This window comes from Dermochelys coriacea, chromosome 11 (genome assembly GCF_009764565.3).
Source record: "Dermochelys coriacea isolate rDerCor1 chromosome 11, rDerCor1.pri.v4, whole genome shotgun sequence".
Lineage (NCBI taxonomy): Eukaryota > Metazoa > Chordata > Testudines > Dermochelyidae > Dermochelys > Dermochelys coriacea.
In genome coordinates, this window is record NC_050078.2 from 26223459 (window position 1) to 26247210 (window position 23752).

The following is a 23752-nucleotide window of genomic DNA, read 5'->3' on the forward strand; positions in this document are numbered from 1 at the left end:
AAGTAATGGAGAGGAATTTGATAAACAAGAGAGCATATACTTCGTACTCTAGTGAGAAATCCTTTAGTTTAATAAGGAATTACTGGTGCATTCGGCTGACGCTGGCTTTACCATCTTCATCATAATTGGTTTTTCAAGGAAAACAGGTTTCTTGGTCATGTCTACCATAGCCTTGTAAAGCAAATATTTTTTCCATGCTCTGATTTGCCATAGTGGCAAATGCGTTGATTTACTTCTCTTTATGTGCTCATTGTTAGTAAGAACTAGATTATCTACTTTATGTACTCTTACCTGTACACATGCTAAGATTCAAGCCTTTTCTACATGCAGTGTGAACACGTATATAGTCTCCTTTCTTCCTTTATCCCAGTAGGAAAGACATCAAATGTCACATTGTTAATGAGGCACAATTACACACACACACACCCCGCATCAATGTGTAGGCTGCAAGCAGAATGAAGGTTTTATGTTAAGTGCATGCTGTAAATATAAGTAAGTTAGCATTAACCTATCTACTTTCAGAAACATTCCCAAAGGAAAAAAAAAAATCTAGTTAACTGTTGATTAGATGCATTGTGCTTTAAGCAAGTTCCTCACTTGTTAAATTAAGTGTACAGCCTGTATTATTGTATTTATGCTTGTACATGTCACATTACATATATTGCTAATTGCACTTTCTGCCAGAGCTTTACACAAGTCACTTTTGTGCTGTGTTCTCTTCGGTTATTCCGCGGCCAACTGCGGTTTCAAATGCTTACTCTACTGTAACCTCTCTCTCAGTCCTACTCAAGAAGTGTTTCTCCAAATTTCTTCACCTAATGTAGTATGTGGGTTAATCACTTAGTAGCGTAACGGTTGGTTACCTAATAGTTTGGGGAAGAATTTGGTTAGTATAGCATTCAGCCACATTCCATACTATTATGCATTTCATACTTCCAAAATACTAAGGTTAGTGGGGGAGTGGAGAGTTTACTTAGGGGCTGACTTTTGTTGGGGAATGGTAGCTATTAAACAACAGTTGGTTAATGATCTCTCTAAAATATGTCTAAGGAACCTCAAGTTTTACACCGGATAACTTTTTAAAATAAATCACGATACAATTTAAAAAGTAAAATTGTGTTTATAGATTTTTAAACACTAACTCACAAAGCATAAAAAAGACAATATTGCCAACAAAACAGTGGATATTAGTAATGCTTTGATATCCATTAGTTGCATGACTCTTTGCTGATAAGCAACATTTCTTCTGCTATGTTGAAGGAACTATTAAAATACAGTTACAATAATAATTTGTTTAATTGTATACGGGGAAATGAAAATATATACATATATTTAATCTTAAGGTGACCTGACTATACCTCTTATAAGTTGTAAATGTTTCTTCCACTCAAATATGATGTATAAAAGAATGAAGAAAGCAAAATTATGTCTTTTTAAAAAATGATTACACAATACCTGGGCACAATCTGGCACATCTTTAAACTATGCGGTCAACTGAAACCAATGGGACTATTTCCCTAAGTATCTACACATGTGCGGCATGCATGATAAACCAAGCCTTGTCATTCATATTATATTAATTTCTTATTTTATTGCAGAAAAATATAATAAAAATTAGTATGCATTAGCATGAACTTCAAAATATGAAATACTACCATGAAAACAAGAATGGCCTGCTGAGTTTTCACCATGTATGTTCCATACTTAACCAAGTTATCTGTGGAGATACTGTGGTTTAAATAAAACATTAAGTTACCAGACTTTCTGGAGATTCTACAGCCTGAATGCAGATTTGCAGAAGTCCAGACTATCAAGGCCAACATTTTCAAAAGTTATTGACTTTGGGTGCCTTAATATTTGGATGCCCAAACTGAGATACTGTAAAAGGGGACTTATTTTCAGGTGATGGTCAGCACTGTCTGCAAATAAGGTCTCTTTAAGGTGTCTTAAGATGAGTACCCAAAATCATTTGTAATTTTGGAAAATTTAAACCTGGGTCTTCTCTGCAGAAGGGAAGTTAAAAACTTTCTATTATTCTAGCAAAAGATATTTCATACTGAAAATTCAAACAAAATATTTTTTGCATATTTTTCAATTGTGATGTTAAAATCATATTTAATATTATCTAATATCTTAAAATCACTTATCAGATACAATAAAAATGCAAGTGCATTCCCAATGGTCAATGCCCGAGCCATTAAACAATGAGGTATTCAGTGATTTTTTTTTTTTAAATCCAGTACGTTGGTAGTATTTCTCTCTGCTTTTCCAGTTACCATGACTTTGTAGTACAAACATAGAACATCAGCTCTAGCCAGAAATAGGAGGAGCAGAAGTAGGAGAAAAGAATGTGACATGATTGCTTTATAAACAAAATGCAGCTTATTATAGTTAGCAAAGCAATGCTGTATCCCAGTTTCCTTGCTTCAAAACTTGGAAAGAAATTACCAAAATTATCTTACAAACCAGTTGTTCTGCTTTAATTATTAGTAAATAGAAACCTTGTAGTTTTGACTGTTGTAAGCCATCTTTTAAGAAACGCTAATTTGTATTCTTGGCCAATTTGTAATGGAAGCTAAATGTGTATACAGCTACCTGTATGGAAATCATTCTCTAGCATTACTCCTCATATGTTATCAGAAATATTAGAGGGAAGGAATCTTTCTTAGAGCACGGCATTGTCAGTGGTCCGGCAAATAGTTCAAAGCAGTCTTAGTATTTTTGAATGGGCCTCTGAAATAATTCCCCTTTCCCCTGTGTAAGGGCCTGTCCCTGTCCCTTGCATGGATGCACAGGATGAGGGTGCATGGAACTGAGATTAGTTCTGATATTTCTTCATCCCCCAAACGCTAGCTCTGGAACTGATCTACTGGCAAAAGAGACTCAAATGTATCACTTTTTAAACATTACTAGCTGCAGTCGCATCAGCAGTACATTTTTTCCCTGCTGGTCTTTTCTCTAAGCTAAAGATTTCTTTTAAATTGGGGACAGGAGTGGGGTGAGGTGGCAGGAATAAAGGAGTTAAAGAGCAAGAGATTCAGAAGAGACACAATGGGGAAGGAAATGAGGGATAGGTAAAGAGAGGAAGGAGGGGGAACATGGATGGCAGGGGGAGCAAGGCAGGCAACAGAAGGACTGCAAGAGAGAACAGCAGGAAGATGGGGCAAACAGCCATACAGCAGAGACTAAAAGCATAGGGAGTCCAGATTGCCTATTAGATCTTTTAATCCCTTTCACTGAACTGGTAAATGGAATGTAGGATCTAGTCAGTTAAGGCTGTGCCATGTACAGCAATAACAATATTTTTAAGCTATTTTCTCTTTTACAAGTCATTAAAGCTTCATCAAAGGACTAACATCTCTGGGTTTGTTGTTTTTTTTAAAATGACCTCAAAGACAACTGCTTTTATACAACTTTCACTAGATTTCACTAAAAAGTATGTGATTTCTTTATCTAATTCTACACTGAGCAACTTGATCTTAGGTTCCTTAATGCATTCAGAAGTAGCTAAAAGTTCCTTATACCAGAAAATATGATTGACTGTTACAGTGACAGTAATTGCATTTTAGCAAAAGTAACCATTATAGTAATTTTCTTCAGGGAAGAGACAGCTAACTAACTTGGTAGCTTGTTACTTCGTAACACAGTAACTTTGGCAAATTTAACATTAAAAAAAATGTAGAAGGTTCACAGGCACAACAATATGCAATAACTGCACTTGCCAAGTGTTTTTCATGCTATGTATGCTGTGGTACTTTGGAATATTACATATTAATAACACCAAACCATATAAAACAGAGCGCTGATTAAATCATGGACAGCACTGCTATATCTCTATTGCCAAGAGTCTCACTCAAAAATTCTGTCTTTCTAGGATCAGATTTCAGTACATAGACATCAATTTCTATACATCCACCAAGACAGGACATCAGCAATGGAGATAGCAGTGACAGAATATTCCAGTAAAGCAAAGTAAAAACAGAGACTCGCGTCCTACCATTGAAAGACTGAAGCTAGTGAACTACAGACCAAAAAAGTATACATATGGCAAAAAAAATATGAACATATAGCATATATATATCTAGCAATATGATATACAGGGACAGCCATTCTTGTAACAGAATGCATGTTAAATCACAAAAATAGTCATAAGGTATTAATGAAACAGCATGAGCATTTATTTTCATACATTTCTTCTAGGCACCACCTGAATGCTAATTAGAAACTAACCCACTAAAGAGAATGTGGTGCTGCATGTATTGAGAAAATCTTTGCTCACTGCGTTCTGGAAACATCGATGGCACAGTTTGCTGGGCATTTGTATGAAGGCAATATCTCTTCTGATAATATGAATTTTATCATCAATTAAATTTGAGTATTTTTAATTTATATCAGATTTGTTTTAAAAAGCCTACCCCAAATGTTAAAAAATAATTCAATATGACACTATTTGGATTAAAGTAAAGAGTTAAGAAAACATTCAAATATAAAACAATGCTTTTAAAAACAAAGCATTACATTACATGGTGCTAAAATTTTGGTGCTCATTACAGAGTATAGTACATGTGCTTATATTATATATGATTTAGTCCATACGTATTCACTATAATTCAGGTTGAACCAATTTATATTAGAGTGTAGCTGTTCAAAATGAAGGACAAACTTTCATGGAAAATCTAAGGGTTTGAATCGCCTCTCACTTAGACATATCTACACTACAAACTTTTGCGGACGTAAGTTATGTTGACATAAACCTGGCAGACTTAGTATAGCACTTGTGTGCATTCATACTTGGCTCTTTGCTTTGGTGTTGCGCGTCCTCACCAGGAGTGCTTGTTTTGATGCATGGTGTAGTGCATGGGGTAGTTATTCCAGTATGCAGCTCACCACCATCCAGCACACGGTCTTTTGGAAAGTTTTGGCAACGCATGATGCAGCAGAAATGAGTCACACAGGGATAATTGAGACTGCGGGATCAAGTTCCCATCATGCAACTTTTTCCACCCCATAATGCCATCTCTATCCAATAATTTTTGCACCTTTTTTGAAAATCCCAGAAATCTATGTGGGACCTGTTCCTGTTTGTCATGTCTAACAGAAGCTTGGAACTTGCACTATTGTCATGAGTGTTGCAAGCACACAACACACAATCTTCCAATTTTTGCAGAGCCACAAGAAGAGCCGCAGGGAACATGATGCTTTCCTGGAGGTCAGAACGCTGTGGGACATAGCGTGAACCAATTCAAGATTATTGGTGGCGTTCACAGACCAGCTGCAAATGGGACCAGAGCACTACTTCTGGTCCTAAAAAAAGTGAGCACTGACTGGTGAGATCACATCATATTGCAGGCTTGGAACCACAAGCAGTGGCTGCAGAACTTTTATATACACAAGGCCACATTCCTGGATCTGTGTGCCATCCTCATCCCAGTCCTCCAGTGCAAGGACACAAGAATAAGAGAAGCACTGACCGTGGAGAAGTGAGTGGTGATTGCACCTTGGAAACTTGCAACACCATATTGCTACAATATGAGAAATCATTTTGGAGTTGGAAAATCCACTGTGGATGGCTATCGTCATGCAAGTGTGTAGGGCCATTAACCATCCCCTGCTATGCAGTACTGTCACTCTTGACAATGTGCAGGATATAATGGATAGATCTTCAGCAATAGCATTCCTGAACTGCAGTGGAACAACAGACAGCACACATATCCCTGTTTTAGCACTAGACTATCTTGCCACAGAATACATCATCAACGGAAAAGGTAGTTCTCTATGGTAATGCAAGTACTGGTGGGTCACTGGGGATATTTCACCAACAACAGTTTTGGCTGATCAAGGAAAGTGGATGATGCTCGCATCTTTAAGAAGAGAAGACTGTTCAGAAAGCTATAAGTGCAGATTTTCTTGCCCAACTGGCAGATCATCACTGGCAATGTTGAAATGCCAATAATGAGCTTGGGGGACCCAGGCTTCCCCTAATTCCCCTGGCTCAAGCAGCCATACACCCGTCACCTTGACAGCACCAAGGAAAGATTCAACTACTGGCTCAGCAGGTGAAGAAAGACAATTTAATCTACCAAAAGCACATTCAACACCACCAGTGCCCCTTTGCTCACCAGATGGGATATTTTTCTCACTGAGATCCAAACAGCTGTAGCTGCCTGCTTTGTCTTGCATAATATCTGTGAAGAAATGGGGGAAAATTGCCGTCTAGATGGACGACAGACGTGGAGTGTCTCCCTACTGAATTTGAGCAGCCAGACACCACGGTTATCAGAAGATCTCAATGTGGAGCTATACAGCTCAGGAAGGCATTGAAAGAGCACTTTAACAGTGAGACACAGTAATGCATTGTGGTGGACTGTGCTCCACTTGGCCCTGCAATTTGGGGACCTGTTAGGAATTCTGTGGTGCTTGGTGCACTCCTATGAATATAGGACTGACAATGCAGCTATTAATTTTATGCTTGCTGTGCATTTATTACTACACTGGATCTTACGAGCTGTGTCTCTGTGTACACTAACAAGTAAGTGGGTCCTTTCACCAGGTATTCTGCAGCATATGTTGGGAACTAACTGTAAGGGACTCGGGTGTAGCAGCCACAGCTGGTCTGGGATTCACACGTCAAGGACGGCAGTCAGTGAGCAGGGAGCAGAGAAATCACTAGAGCCAGATTCAATAAGCAAGAGTCAGAGTTAGGCCAGGGTTAGAGACTGGAGATGAGAGGTAGTACCACTCTCCAGAGTGCTCCCTGGATGTAACTCAGCACGCCCTCCTGGTGGCACTGTGGGAATGTCAGCCATTCCAGGGTCTCCAGACCCAAGTTCTAGTCCATATCCACAAATCCTTACACAGCCCCCTCTTCCAGAGTGTCCTTCCTCTAGCTGGGCATTGGGTCTGGATTATCCAGGTGGTCACAATGAAACTTTACCAGGTCAGGGGCATGGTCAGCTGGTCCCCACGAGTGCTCTTCAAGACTATAGCCCTCCTAATAACTTAAGTAGTACAGTCCCTCCCTCTGCAGTTTAGAGTAGAGAATAACACGGAATATGTATTCCTCATGCCCTGGGACCTGGACTGACCTGGGGGCAGCTGTTAGGATTGATCAAGAAGGGTCAACAATAATGGACTAAAGAACAGGGACAGAAAACCAGTAATGGACAGAACAGGGATAGAAGTGGTCTGCAAAGATTTCTACACTGAACTGTTCACACCTCAGATAAATGTCCCTGTACCAACACATCAACAGATCAATGAGCATGTACTCCCGGTCCTTGTCTGCAAAGTTCGACATGCAGTCTGCCACATGTAAAGCCCCAGGTAAAGATGGACTGACAATTGAAATAAGAGATGGAGGCCAAGACCTCTGGGAAACCCTTGAGGTTTAGCTGTTACTTGGAAATGCAGAAGATACCATCTAGCTGGAAGGAATCCAACACCATCCTGCTGTACAAGAAGGACGATCGTGAAGATCTAAAGTACTATCGTCCAATATGCCTGCCCTCCCATGTCTACAACCTGTTATCAAAATAATAAACCGACTCTCAGAGTCTGGACGAGCAGCAGCCAAGAGAGCAGGTAGGCTTTTGAAGGAATTTCAGCACAATGGATCATATTTTTCACTATAAACCAGTTATTGGAATGCTCAAGGGAATACAAATTCCCTTTATGATTTGCCTTTGTTGACTATGAAAAAAACTTTCAACAGTATAGAGATCAATTGCAGAGCAGGACATCACACAAACTACATCAAACTATTAAAGGAAGCAAATTCTGACTGCACTACAGATATCCCCCTTCCCATCCCAGTTAAGAAAAGTGTGAAATAAGGAGACTGTTTCACCGAAACTCTTCACAGCTTGCCTCAAAATGGTAATGAGCTGGATGAATTGGAAGGGTAGAATCAACATCAACGGAGAGCAATTAAGCCATCTCAGATTTGTGGACAAGATTGTGTTGATCGCCAAAAATACTATCAAACTACAGAAAATGCTGCAAGAACACAAAAATTAGCCAACTCTGACTGAAAATTAACCACTCCAAAACTAAATGTATGTGGTCTGATAGCTTGCAAAAAGCCCAAATAATCAAGGGAGAACAAACAGAAGCAGTTGAGCAATATGTCTATTTGGGCCAAGAAATTAACATGCACCACAATCAGGAAGGTGAACTCTCGCGAAGAAGGCAGTTTGGAGTGCATTCATTTCTATCAAATATGTCCTTCACGGGAAAAAACCCCCAACAAGGCAACATGTGCCAGCCTCTTCAACTCAACAGTACTGCCAGCAATGTTGTATGGCAACAAAACATGGGCTCTGACAAACACAAAGGAGCAGCAACTGTGTCAGGGAGAGGGCGATGGAAAGAAGAATTCTGGGAAAGTCAATCCATGACCGAGTCCCCAGTGAAGTGATCAGACAAGCAGAGTGGACTGAAGGACGTCATTGTTGAAAGCAGGCATAGTAAAATGGGAGGGGCCAGGCATATAGCGAGGCTCACTGACAATTAATGGACTGCAGCTGTTGCCAAGTGGTACCCACAAGAACTGAAACAACCACTTGGCTGACCTCCATGCAGACAGCACCATGCTGATGGGAGATAGTCTCCTCTCAATATAGCTGTCACCTCTTGGAGAGGTGGATTAACTATCCCAAAGGGAGAAGCCTGTACTGGAGCATTTTTGGAGCCCAAAAGTGTATGTGTATAAAATTTGCTTTTATGTGAATTTTGTATATCCTTCTTAAAGACTACGTTATTTTAAATTTGGTCTTCAAACTAGGCCACAAAAATGTATTGTGCCTAATTCTTCTCTTGTTTACACTAGTTTATTTATTGACTACAGTGGAGTTACTACTGACTTACACCCTGTAAGTGAAGTGATCTCTCTTCACAAGTTTGTTCTCACAACATCCTTGTGAAACAGGGAAGCATTATTATCTCCATTTTACAAATGGGGAGTTGAGGCACAGAGAGGCTAAGTTACTTGTCCAAGGTCACACAGGACTCCCATTGTGGAGCAGAAATTTGAGTTCACATCTATCATATCCTAAGCCAGTGTCCGAACTATTGGATCTTTTCTTATTTATTTCATTTGTATTTTTACTACTCCAGGATAAGAGTGTCCTTCCAAGGGTCTGGGTGCCCTTGATAATCTTTGAAAAGTAAACATTCATGAGTTATCACAAGATCAAATCAAATGATTCTACAGAAATATAAACATAACAATTAATTAGCCCCTCCACAAAATCCACCAGTGTCCCTTACAGTCAGTACTCAGCACTTCCCATCACTCTAAGGGAGAAAGATTAGCTTTGTAGCACACTGAGGAGGTTAATAAATGAGGAACAGCCTGAGTTTAAGGGGAAACAAATTCTAAAGGTTTGGTGTCCTAACAGAGAATGTCCTGCTAGCTGTCTCCTCCCTCTTATACCAATAGGACTCCTGCTCAGGTCCCTCTACTAACCACAACTGTTAGTAAGGTGTTTAAAAGTGTGTAGTAGGATCTGTGAACTTCATTGGAATAGTGGACACTGGGTCAAATGTAACAATTATTAGACCAGATATACTAAAAAGCCTAGAGAATAGGGGAACCAAAACAGAATAACTCAACTGGTCTCAAACAGAAACTGGGAAACTGGGTCTATGGGGTTTGAAAAGTGGATCGCTAGAATTTGAGCATGTGAACTAGATAGCCAAGATAGTGAATGAGCTCATAATTGGTTTGGGTTTAATTATGGCTAACAGGTACGTAGCCTGTGCCAAGAAATGTCTTACAATGTGGAAATTCCCTTTAAAGATGTGGCTCAGATGAAACAAATTATTTGCAGGCAATTGGTTTGCAGTGGACAAGTTTTCCTGCCTCCAAGGGCAGAAGTGTTAACAGCAGCTAAGGCAAGATTGAAGTAATTGAACTTGCTTTTGAGACTCAGTTTCTCAGGGGAGTCTTAGCTGTCCTTTTTTCAGAGTAGCAGCCGTGTTAGTCTGTATTCACAAAAAGAAAAGGAGGACTTGTGGCACCTTAGAGACTAACAAATTTATTTGAGCATAAGCTTTCGTGAGCTACAGCTCACTATCATCATGAAAGCTTATGCTCAAATAAATTTGTTAGTCTCTAAGGTGCCACAAGTCCTCCTTTTCTTTTAGCTGTCCTTGTGGATCTGAATCAGGAACAGATTCCTGTTCATCTGCTGAATGTTTCTGGCATTAAGCAAATAGTGCAAAGGGAAACCACAATTGTAAAATGTGAACTAGTGGATCAGTAAATGTTGCTATAGAAGAAGACTACAAAGGGAAGGAGATGGAGGCGAGCTCCCAGAGTTTCTGTTGGGCTTATTGCAGTGCAGTACTGTACATTTAAAATGAGGAGCAGCAGAACAATCTAAGACTTTCTTAGGTGAAAATAACTGCCGATTCCTAATCAAAGTGTATTGCACTGGTCCAGCACAAGATAGGTATTTTATGGTCTGGCTTACCCCAATATCTGTCTCACCACTTACCAGTAATCAAGAGGGAAAGAGGCATTATATGGCATTGAAGAAATGTATCCGGAAAGCATACCTGAGCCTTCAACCAGTTGTTGGGCCTCACCCATAATGCTGGTTAAGGAAGAGGTGGCAGCATAGATTCTGTGTGAACAACAGAAAAGTAAATGAAGTCACTTTAAAGGATTCATATCCATTAGTATATGGAGATGATAACCTTGACACTGTAGCTGGTTTAATTTGATTTTTCTCACTTAATCTTAAAAGGGGGTAGTGGTAGGTGGAAGTAAATCCAAAGGACATGGACAAGACTGCTTTCATGGTAGGATAAGGCCTATGGCAGTTTGTAGTGACAGTTTTTGGCTTGTGCAGTGCACCAGCCACTTTTGGGAGGTTAGAGGAGAGAGAATTGCATGACATGCCTCTCATCTTGTTTGTTATACCTAGATCATGTCCTGGTGCATGCCAAAACCTTTGACCAAGAACTGATGCAAATGGTCTGTGATAACCTTAAGGTTGCCAATCTGAAATTGAATCCAAACAAATGTGAACTGTTTCAAAAAGAGGTTGTGTGCCCAAATAAACAATCAGTAAGGTGGCAATTTCCATTGACAAAAGGAAAATTGAGGTTGTGCAGAACTGGCCAACTCCCTAGACACTCATAGATGTGCAGAGTCTTGTAGTGTTTTGCTGTTACCTACAAAAGATTTATTTGAATTTGCATATAATGCAAAACCATTGCATAGGTTGTCCGAGAAAGGGAAAATGCATCAGTGGTCAACAGAGTGTGATTTAGCATTTTCAGAGTTAAAAAGGACTCTTGGGACTGCTCCTGTCTCGGCCTGTATTTCAAAACACATTTCATATTGGACACAGATGCTCGTGCCAGCAATTGGGGGCAGTATTAACAAAAGAGCATAAAGGACTTCAGAGCATGGTGGCTTATTATAGCAAAAGTCTAAGTTCTCCAGAGGGGAAATTATTGCGGCACCTGGCAGGAAATCCTGGCATAGAACATTTTCACCACTATTTGTATGGGAGAAAGAGTGTCAGGATAGACCATGTACCTGACCTATGGCTCTTTTGAAGGGACAACTTGACAGGTGAAAACTGCAGTGCTGTGGTTTCACAATTACGCAAAAGCCTGGGCACGAGCATGGTTATACTGATGCCTTGTCCAGATGACCTTGTTAGCAGGCTAACGCAAACACGGCCTGGAGTTCTGTGGGGTTACTAAAACGGTTAAATTCTGCCATATGTATGAGTGTCTTTTTTCTTTACACAAACCTCCTGTTATTTTCAATGTGAGTTCTGTATGCAGAACCATAGCCTAACATTTTACTTAGGGCCTTGTACTGATTGACTTCTCGTGTGTGTGTGTCTATGTGTGAAATTTGCTTTTAGGTGGAATGAGTATTGTATAACCTCTTTGAAGAGGTTATTTTAAATGTGGTCCTCATACCACGCCACAAAAATGTATTGTGCCTAATTCTCCTCTTGTTTACACCAGTTTATTGACTACAGTGGAGTTATGCTTAGGCTTATACCATGTCAGTGAAGGGATAACTCAAAGTGCTTCACAATCTTTTAATGTTTGTTCTCCCACCATCCTTGTGAGATAGGGATCTCCATTTTAAAAATGGGGAATTGTGGCATAGAGAGGCTAAGTGACTTGTCCAAGGTCACACAGGACTTCCTTCATGGAGCAGAAATTTGAGTTCAGATCTACCATGTCCTAAGCCAGTATCTGAACCACTAGACCATCCTTCCTATTTATTTCATTTGTATTTTTACTACTCTAGGCTAAGAGTGCCCTCTCAAGGATCTGGGTGCCCTTGACAATTTTTGAAAAGTATGCATATAAACATTCATCAGTTATCCCAAGATCAAATCAAATGACTACAGCAGGGGCTGCCAACTTGTGGCCCCAGAGCCACATGCGGCTCTTCAGAAGTTAATATGCGGCTCCTTGTGTAGGCACCGACTCCGAGCCTGGAGCTACAGGTGCCAACTTTCCAATGTGTTGGGGAGTGCTCACTGCTCAACCCTGGCTCTGCCACAGGCCCTGCCCCAACTCCACCCCTTCCAGCCCCCCTCCCTTGAGCCTGCAAGCCAAGAAACAGCTGACAGGCGGGATTGCTGGTGGGTGGGAGGTGCTGGGAACAGGGTGAGGGGAGCTGATACGGGGGCTGCTGATGTATTACTGTGGCTCTTTGGCAACGTACATTGGTAAATTCTGGCTCCTTCTCAGGCTCACCTTGGCCATCCCTGGACTACAGTAATATAAATTTAACAATTAATTAGCTTCCTGACCAAATCCACCAGTGTCCCTTACAAATTACTGCTCAGCCCTTCCCATCACCTTAAGGGAAAAAGGAACACCATATGGGAAGTCTTTAGGTTAGCACAGAGAAATGAAGGTTAAAACTTACTCCATTAGGGTCAGCCCAGAGCCCCAGTCTAGATGTAATGAAACTCCATTTTCAGGCTCTGTTCCTCTCTCATAGGCCAGATCTACACTACAGACCTATATTGAATACAACTTAGTCGCTTAGGGATGTGAAAAATCCACACCATGAGCGACGTAGTTATGCCAACCTAAACCCCATGTAAATAGCACTATGCTGATGGGAGACATTCTCCTGTCAACATAGCTGCCGCCTCTCAAGGTTTTGACTATGTCAAGGGGAGAAGCTCTCCCGTCAGCATAGTAGCATCTTCACTAAAGCACTATAGCAGTGTAGCTGGACTGGTGCAGCTGCATCACTGTAGTGCTGTACATGAAGACAAGCCCTTAGTCTGACCGCCTTAGTTACCAGGTGAGCAGGGGTGGCAGGGTTGTATAATTTTTGGTGGTGCCCAGAATGGGTCCAAGTCCTCCCCCCGCCCCCCAACACCTGCCTAAGGCTCTGGGAGGGAGTTTGGGTGTGGGAGGGCTTGGACTCTGAGAGGGCATTTGGGTGTGGGAGGTGGGCTCTGGGCTGGGGCAGGAGATTGGGGTGCAGGAGGAGGTGTGGGGGGTGGGCTCTGGGAGGGAGTTTGGGCGCAGTGTGCGGCTCTGGGCTGGGGAAGGGGGTTGGGGTGCAGGAGACAGTAAGGGGTGCAGTGCTAATCTTGGGTGACTCCCCAAAGCGACCTGCATCCCCCTCTGGCAGCAGCTCCTGGGTGAGGGGCTGGAGGAGTCTCCGCGTGCCGCTAACCCCAGGCACCGCCCCCGCAGCTTCCATCGGCCGCAGTTGACAGAGTCAGCACTTGGGGCATGGGCCGTGCACAAAGACACACACACGCACTCACCCCTGCAGGGACGTGCTGGCCACTTCTAGAAGCGGAGTGGGTGGGCAGGAATCCGCCTTAGCCCTGTTGTGCTGCTGGTGGTGGTGTCAGGACCCTGGGCCCTTTTAAATTGCCCAAGGGTGGCAGGTGGGGCTGGGATACTCCAGGGGAGGTGCATGGGGGCAGCAGCTGGGGCCAGGGGAGAGACCCAGCCCCAAACTTTGGTGGAGCACAGGCATCACGGGCCCATATAACTCGCTGCCCCTGCAGGTGAGAACGCTCCCAGCTTCCTCCAGAAGCCAACACTTAATCTCCCACCTCACAACTCTGTCTTTTGTTCTCAAGTTGGGGTCTTTGCTCAGTCTCCCTGTTAAGTAGGGGAATTGCATGAATCATTGGCGCTTGCATTGTCTCTCTGACCCCCGTCTCGATCTGGGTTGGTTTCAAACAGTTCTTTAATGACTCTTCATTCCACCCGGACAGGGAGGTGACACCCACCTATGTATTTTAGTCTGCCCTGGGAGCAAATTTTATTCCTTTTTCCTCCACTGGGTAACAATGTATGTAGGAAACTGAGGCACACATACGTTTAATAAAATATTTCAAAACTTTCCACTTCATCACAACCTCTCACTGGCCTACATCAGATGTTTGAAAAAAACTTTTTAAGTAGTACCCATGAAATTGGGTAAGGATCGTCATCTGATATTTCTGGCAAATGAAGCATTCAACACGGCATGCATGTCTAGCCAAAAGAGTTTGTCAAATGGGTGAAGCACAACCCAGGGGGAAATAGAAGTTTCCAGAAGAGAAATCCTGATCTTTCAACCCAAATTGCAGTCAAGCAACTGCTCTGGTGGACTGAGCCCTTAAAACCATGGGAATCTCTTTCCTGAGAGCTACTTAAGCTTCCATAATACTCTTTAATCCACCTTGATATTGAAATGCTAGACACTCTGGCACCCAGCTTCTGACTTCCATATAAGACAAATAGCTGTTTCAAATGACTGAGTGCCTGTGTTCTCTCAAGGTAAATTGTTAGAGGCTGTAGGACATGACTGAGTGACTTTTTTTTTTAAAACACGTGTATTGGGGAGTTCAAGGAACATCTTACTGAAAATAAGAATCTATCTTTTGGGGGGGGGGGGGGGGGAAGGAGGTTGGGCCACCAGAAATCCTTGTTCACAATGATACAGCTGGAGCTCTTCTATCCAGAAAAAAAGGGCACTGCAATCTGGGGGACTAAGCACTAACTATTTGTTTTCCTAGATCTACCATTAGCCACAAGACCAACCATCCTCTCTTAGTTCACTGTGCAACCATGAAGAAATCAGGGATTGTCTTCCTGGGCATGTGCACTACTTAACCCAAGAGGGCCCTGATCTCAGTTGGGCCTTTAGGAATTATAGTAACACCAATAACATTGTTAAGTAGGAGGATTTGGTAATTCCTCCGATTCTGAAAAATGAGATATAGATCACGGGCAGATCTCTCCCACACGATGACAGATATTTCAGAGCACATCTGTACTTACTAGCACTGAAGACTTTCCTAACAGGTGATTTCAAAATAAGGCATGATGGTTTGTTCCAAATAGTTCATAAAGTGTGAACTCAATTTTTCCAACAGCTGAGACAGGATCATAACTTCAAATACCAAAACCCAGGACAGACACATCAAGAGGGAGGAGAAAAAAAAAAATCAAGTTTAGAAGTTAAAAACTGTCACACTAACCTTGCCTTTCTGGCTGTGTCCTTGGCTTTCATCTGCTTCAACTGTTCAGCACCTACACACAATTAAACAGCCCCTTAGCCCACGCCCTACGAGCCTGAGTCAGCTGGTTCCGGCCAGCCTCAGGTATCCAACTGAAACGTAGACACGCTCACAGCATCCACATAGAGGAGTTAGGGTATGACCTAGAAGATGCTTAGTTTGCATTAATGTAATTCTGCTTGAAGGGATTACATTAATATGAACTAGGAACCTTTTAAGTCATGCCCAGTGTCCACATAAGGGAGTTACAGCACAGCCCTTTGGTCCGCATGGCTATTCACACCTCTGTAGTCTGAACTGTGGGGCTGTGTGGACAAGCCGTAAACTCTGAAGTGCAGTTTTTATTAGACTTGCTTTGCAATATAAATATCATACTTTGTGTACCCCAAAGCCAAAAATACATACCAAAGCTTTCAAGGTTAGCACATTATCATTATTGTGACATGGGTAGTTTAACCTAATGGTCAGAGCAGGAGTAAGGCTTGGTCAGCTTCCAGGATGTCTGAATCTGAGGCAGGACAGAGGGCAAAACCAAGAGTCAGGCATCCAGAGGCAGACAGGGTCAGAATACCAAGAGATCACAGTCCAAGATATGCCAGAGGGCAAACCAGGAATCAGGCAGGGTCTGGTTATCAGAGCAGCAGCAGGCAGTAGGAGCATGTATTGCAGGGGAAACAGTCCAAAGCAGCATGAACCCAGTTACATAGACAACTGCCTGCTCCTCTGTTGGGTTTAAATAGGAGTTGTGAACCAATCAAGATGCCCAGCATTTTGCCAATAGGTCCCAGGACTAGGGTCCTCTTTCAGTTCAGCTTCTCTACTCACAACAGTGAGCATGTCAGCAGGTAGTATGCTGGAACTTATTAAGCCTAAAGAGCCCTGTGGCCCAGAGTTCAAGACCTGTAGTCTTTAACGTATGCTGTCTTGCACTTCCCCACTCACAAAAGTGCATTAAAAGGCTGCAATTACATTTCCTGTGACATCTTAAATATATGTCCAGTAAAAGCTGTTTTATCTGGCACTTCACCAACCAGAAAGCTCTATAATCTGGATCTCATTGAAAGTCTAGTTTATAGTCCAGCTGGCACAGGTCTAGGGCGCAGGAGCGTGGGCTCTGGGAGGGAGTTTGGGTGCAGGAGGGGCCAAGGAGGTGCGACATAGGAGGGGTTTTGGAGTGCTGGATCTGGGCAGCACTCACCTCGGGTGACTGCCCAGAAGTGGTAACACACCCCGGCTGTTCCTAGGCAGGTGTGGCCAGGTGGCTCTGCAGTTGCTGTCCACAGGTGCCACCCCCACAGCTCCCATTGACCGTGATTCCTGGCCAATGGGAGCTGCAGAACCAGCACTCAGGGCGGGAGTGGAGGCAGCGTGCAGAGCCGCCTGGCCATGCCTCCGCCTAAGAGCAGCCGGGATATGTCGCTGCTTACGGGCAGCCACCCAAGGTGAGCGCTGCCCAGATTGGCATCCTGTAACCCCTCCCATGCCCCACATCCCCTCCTGTGCCCCAACCCCCAGCCCTGAACCCCCTCCTGCAACGAAAAACTCCTTCCCCCTTAGTTAACCAGCATTTTGAGTTAACCAACATGTTGGAGGAGTGGGTAACAACGCTTTTACAGTACTAGAATAAAATGGAAGTATTTTCTACATGTCACCAGAAACAAATGTAGAATTCTAGTCTTAATTTTTGAAGGATACATTTAACATAGCACATGCTTAACAATCCCCATTCAAATATATATATTTCTCTCCTTCTCATATGTCTGATCTTTATCTAATTATCAATCCAATCTGGCAATCTAAAAATGTACAGCTATTTACACGTCAAACTATACATTAACATACTTACACTTCTATACAAATTCTTTGTCTTACTTCCTTATTGTAACATACAACTAGAATAATAATGCCCACAACCATTATTATAAGTCTAGTATAGTTCCATGCATTCCAAGACTTATCTATAATATTGACAGCCTACGGCTGGAAGACATTTAATAAGTTTAGCAGAGCTAAAAAGGAAAAATAGAATGGAAATGTACTATTTCTTATCCTGATGAGTGCTTTTAATTTTCTATTTCAAATGAATAAGTTTTTATTTATAAAGCAGTATAAATAAATTACATGCATTTATTTGTGAAGAAAAACCCACAACAACATTTATTTCAGTTTAATCACAATAAGCAATAAGCATTAAAAAAAAAAAATGTATCATGGACATACCAGGGACCTTTTAGAAAGAATTGTGCAATATAAACGCCAAAGTACAGTATTTTGTAAAACTTAATTTTGCTACATAATACATGGTAAATGTCACACTATTAAAAATTGTTTCAAAACATGGCTATGATCCATAATGAACTTTGCTTTCAGAAACTATATTGTCTGCTGCAGTCAAAGAAAACCCCTAACAGCACAATTTTTTCTGGTAAGGCAACATAAGTCCTAGAAAGAAACATAACTTTGCCTTTTAAAACTAGATTGGATATTGTTGAAGCACCAGAAAAATCTCAACAACAACTCCTGTGTATCGTATCAACAATTCATAGATAAGGCTAGAGAGGATAACTATGATCATCTAATCTGACCTCCTGTAGAACACAGGCCATAGGACTTCTCTGAAATAATACCTGTTTGAATGAGTGCACCTCTTCTAGAAAAAGATTTAAAAATGACCAGTAATGGAGAATCCACAACCCTCAGCAGGTTTTTCCAATGATTAGCTACCTTCACTGTTAAAAATTTGAACCTTATTTCCCATATGAATTTGTCTGGCTTCATCTTCTAGCCACTGGATGTTGTTATACCTTTGAATGCTAGACTGGAGAGCCACTTATCCCTTTTAATATTGGCACAGTAGCTTTCTTCCAGTTTTCCAAGAGTTAGTGGAAAAAACAAAAACAAAAAACAATGTTAATGATATAGCAAGCTCCTCAGACAGCTCTTTAAATGGATGCAAGTAATCCATACCTGCTGATTTGAAAGTGTCCAACTTTAATAGCTGCTGTTTAACATTTTCTTAAGTTACTATTGGAATGGAGAGTGTTTCACCATCACACAATATTTCTGCCTCATCTGGCTGCCCCCCCCCCCACTGTCCAGTATAGGATGAAAATAGTTACTGAACACTTCTACCTTATTATTGACAATTTACCAATACCATTGTCAATAATTTTTTGTTCCTAATATACTTTAAAAATTCCTTTTTATTGTTCTTAACTCTGCTAGCCAGAGATTTCTCCTTGTGTCCTTTTTTGTTCACTTATCAGTTTTCTACCATCTCTAGCTTCTAATTTATATTCATTTCTATCAACATTGCCTTTTTTTCATTAGTTATTTTTTTTTATAGCTTCCTTCACTTTTCCTCTCAGCTAGATTTGTTTTTTTTAAACCAGTGCGTTCTTCTTTCTTGATTGTGTGACTGTGGCTTTTGAAGCTTCCAATAAAAATATTCTTAAACAATCCCCAATTAGTCCATATTTCTGTGTAAAGTCTTTCTCCACACTGATCTGGCTCATAAATGTTTCCAACTTCGTGAACTTGGCCCTTTTAAAGCACAAAGTAATTATATTACTGGTTCGGGCTTTATTCTGTTTGCATGTAACATATGCCAAACCATGCTCACTTGCACCTAAATCACTAATTTTTAGTTCTGTGATCAATTCCTCTTTATCCATTAAGACAAGGTCTAATATAGAATCCCTCTGTGCTAGATGCAACAGTTCTTGAAATCAGAAAATTGTCATCTTTTCACACTAGCTGTCTGAGACCTCTAGCAAATGTGAGGCAGACTGAAGTCTCCCATAATCATGCAACTTTTTTGCCTGTACATTATAGATAGGTGCTTCGGAAGCTGGTCATCCCATTCCTTAATATGATTTGGTAGACTATGGCAGATTGACAGAGCCAGAAGAGTACCCAGAAGTCATACTACAGGACAGGCCCAACAAAAAAAATAACAGAAAGCCACTAGCTATCACCTTCAGCCCCGAACTAAAGCCTCTCCAATGCATCAAGGATCTACAATCTATCCTAAGGATGACCCATCACTCTCACAGATCTTGGGAGACAGGCCAGTCCTTGCTTACAGACAGCCCCCCAACCTGAAGCAAATACTCAACAACAACTACACACCACACAACAGAACCACTAACCCAGGAACCTATCCTTGCAACAAAGCCCGTTGCCAACTCTGTCCACATATCTATTCAGGGGATACCATCATAGGGCCTAATCACATCAGCCACACTATCAGAGGCTTCTTCACTTGCGCATCTACCAATGTGATAAATGCCATCATGTGCCAGCAATGCCCCTCTGCCATGTACATTGGTCAAACTGGACAGTCTCTACGTAAAAGAATGAATGGACACAAATCAGACGTCAAGAATTATAACATTCAAAAACCAGTCGAAGAACACTTCAATCTCTTTGGTCACTCGATTACGGACCTAAAAGTGGCAATTCTTCAACAAAAAACCCCCTCAAAAACAGACTCCAACAAGGGACTGCTGAATTGGAATTAATTTGCAAACTGGATACAATTAACTTAGGCTTGAATAAAGACTGAGAGTGGATGGGTCATTACACAAAGTAAAACTATTTCCCCATGTTTATTCCCCCCTGTTCCTCAGATGTTCTTGTCAACTGCTGGAAATGGCCCACCTTGATCATCACTACAAAAGGTTTTTTCCTCCACCACCACCCCCCACTTGCTGGTAATAGCTCACCTTAAGTGATCACTCTCGTTACAGTGTGTATGGTAACACCCATTGTTTCATGTTCTCTATGTATAGAAATCTCCCCACTGTATTTTCCACTGAATGCATCCGATGAAGTGACTTGTAGTTCACAAAAGCTTATGCTCAAATAAATTTGTTAGTCTCTAAGATGCCACAAGTGCTCCTTTTCTTTTTACTAATAGTACCCTATCTTATACTTTAAGTGAGAGATAATTTTTGGTTTTGAAGGTAATCTTTCAAATTTTGATTAAAATAATTTGCTACCGTTTAAATATTCAGACAAAATTTTGATACATGGTTGTTTTTAAGAAAGAGGAGAGGAACCAAATTCGTCTCAGTGCAACTCCAGTAAACTTAGTGAAATCACACTATGGATGGATTTGACACATGGAAATTTAGCTTTAAAATTTAAACTTTGCCCTTAATTTACTTAATCATCTCCAAGGATTGCATGGATCTCTACAGACGGTTTAATACAATGTAATACAGGCCAAATCCTGTTCACTTGAAATGAACGGGGTTACTCACACAAGTAAAACAAGTAGGATTTAGCCAAAACACCTGGGTACAAACTGAGGCTAGCATTTCAGCCTATTTTTCTTTTTATTTTATATTTGTGGATTTCAGCAAGACAGTACTTCACTGGGCCTGATAGCGGCACGTGACATTTATAAGTTTGATTTTAAAAGTAACAGGAGAAAAAACCGTCATGGACAAAAACTATTCTCTTTTTCAAACTCTGTTATTTATATGATGCTTCCAATATGTAACAATTACATATTTGTTCAACAGTATAATTTTATTTACCCAGTAAAATACATCTGGGATGGTCTAAAATAAAAATCTATATTCAAACATCAGATTTTTTGGACAAAATAAATTTTTTCACACAAATCATTTATAATTCATGAATCCTAGGTCAAATTAGGAACATTTTATGTTACTTTAAAAAAATATATATATTATTGAGAAAAATATAAACCAGGCCTCTTGTATTTGTATTTCAGCATCACTAGAGGCTAAATAGTCTCGTGCTTGGCTGGTGTGATAGGAATGACTTGGATGTGGGATTAATTCCTGCTGTTTGGACCATTTATCTTTTTTCACCAAAAGTCACTGACTCAAATTTGTTTCTCATTCCTTCAGAATATAACATTAAGAATTTCTTACAGTGAGCGAAGATCCAATAATTCAGAGGATTATTGGATTAATCGGATAATAAATTTTGGATTGAAATTCAATACCAAAAAAAAAAAAAAAAAAAAAAATCAAATCACAGGAACCCCATGTTCCCCACCACATCTTAGAAATACCTCTGTGGAGACTGTAGATTAATTTTGCAGCACAGGATCCTGCCTATGCTTCTGCTCCCGAGTACATAATGCTTGTTCAGTGATAAGTGTAGAAGCAGCAGAGGAACAGATGAAATCTTCTGTGTTCCTGCTATGAGTGCTCTGTTGAGGAAAAAGACAGAGTTGGTTTTTCCACTGTTTTCCTTATTTCCTCAAAAGGAATGGAAAGTTATATCCACACTTGCCTCCAGAAAAAGTGCTCCCCGCCAGGAACAGAAGAACAAAACTAGATATGATCACATACATTTCATGCTGTTGCTACCGCATAACAGAGTAAACTCTGTGTAAAAGCACAAATCCCAGGTACTATATCTTGCATGCTCACATATCACAGGGAAAGAGCCATTAAAATAGTTATCAAATTGATTGGTCCTGGAGGAGGGAAAGAACCAGAAGTGTACAGGAAGAAGAGAATGGAAGGGAAAAGCCAGAAAAGAAAAAATAAGAGAAGGGGCAACAACAACATAAAATGTCAGTGGGAAGAGATGCAAACAAACCACGGGAGGAGACTGACATTGCCTTGATGTTCTTCACATTTGGGACAGAATTCAGCACTTTGCAACCTCACCGTAATGGCTACAGCCCTGCAGAGACAGCACTCAACTCCTGAAGTACTTTGCAAACACTTTCCAAAGTCAGCAGTGATCATTTTTGAAGGCTGGTCCTCATTCAGTTTTTGCACGGATTTAACTTATTTGATAAAAAAAAAAAAAAAACAATTTAGTTAAATCAGTGCAACATTCTAGAGCAGATTCATTTATATTGCTAAACACATATTATCAGTATAACTACAGCCACACTGGAGATTGCACTGATTTAGCTAAGTTGGTTTTATATAGGAGTGTTTATTAGATAAATATAGGGTGTTTTGGAAAATTTACAAGACAAGGTATGCTGATATAAATGCCTTTATGCTGGTATCTGTTTTGTGGCACAGCCCTCCAGCTGTATCACCATCCGCTTTCCCCAATTCCAGAAGGACTCCTCCAAAAACAGTCCAGACATTCCTCTCAGCAGCTTAGCAGTCCACAGCCAGGCCATTCTTTCAGCAGCAGGGAGACAGGGCCACTCACTACTCCAGGATGCTGCAAACAGCAGCTTTCTGCTGCCTCTTCCTTCCAGGTCACTGTCCTTATTCCCTAGGCTACTTCCCCACTGCCTCAGTGCCTTCTGCTCCTGCCACTGGCTCCAGCTCCTTTATCCTCTTCCCAGGGCCTTCCAGTGGTTTCCCCAGGAATTGAAATTAGGGGGAGGGTGTTCAAATTTACAGGAGAGGTGTCCGGGCTGATGAGGGGTCAGACTGTGAGGGTGAAGATGGGCTGTATAGCACCATAGTAAAAAAGTGAAAAGTGTTTCATGACCATTTTATTAGATTTAATTCACGTTTTAAAATCATCATCACACAAATTAAAGTTGGCTACTCAAGCCTTGTATGAAGCACTAAGTCTACATCCCTCTTGGTTTCTTGTTATAGTTTTGCACAACTCCGTTAATGAACTTCTTGAATGCAGTTCATTCATCTTTGGTGGCTTCTCGTGTGTCTGGTACTTCCATTCCTTCAATTAATATGCTCATTAGTTCATTCATGATCAGGCAGAAGGAGACTTCTTTCAGAACACAAAATTCTATTCAGTGATGGAAAAGAACGCTCAACTGTAGCCGTTATGACTGGGAGTAGCAAGAGATGAATTCCTACTTCTTTCAACCCAGGAAACATAGCACATCGGCTCTAGCCACTAGCTATGATAAAAAAAGAAGTTGAAGTCAAATCTTCATTCATTCGTCGTTTGATATTCCATTCTGTGTTCAAATTCTATTCTGTCCTGAGCACATGGCAGCCCCATTGCTGGTAGTGCCTCACTCCACTCAACTGTCAGTGTTTTATAGGACAGGCATCAATAAAAGCTATGTAGAGGTTGAGTAGAATCTAGAAATCACTGTTGCAGATTTTTAAGAGTCAAGTCTGTGTACTTTTTCAGTTGTCTTAACACACACTTCTTGTCTTCTTCACTTAAGGATTCAATATAAATGCCTTCATTAGTCAACTTCTGGACTGAAGTCTTTGCTTCTTCCAGTACTTTTTCAATGGATAGCTCTCCGATTGATCCAAATGTAGCTTCTATTGTTGGAC

At 41.1% G+C, this 23752-nt stretch overlaps 2 long non-coding RNA genes across 2 annotated transcripts in view; both read right to left on the minus strand.

The window, feature by feature from the left end:
• The window catches only part of LOC119863216, a 42761-nt gene extending 27216 nt beyond the window's left edge, over positions 1 to 15545 (minus strand). The window contains exons 1-2 of the long non-coding RNA XR_005295527.2: positions 15492 to 15545; positions 10561 to 10628 (exon numbers count right to left, since the gene is read on the minus strand). This is a non-coding gene — a long non-coding RNA (uncharacterized LOC119863216). The remainder of the gene's footprint in view (positions 1 to 10560; positions 10629 to 15491) is intronic.
• LOC119863215 overlaps positions 1 to 22987 on the minus strand; it is a 167107-nt gene extending 144120 nt beyond the window's left edge. The window contains exon 1 of the long non-coding RNA XR_005295526.2: positions 21583 to 22987. This is a non-coding gene — a long non-coding RNA (uncharacterized LOC119863215). The remainder of the gene's footprint in view (positions 1 to 21582) is intronic.
• Positions 22988 to 23752: the final 765 nt, after the last annotated feature.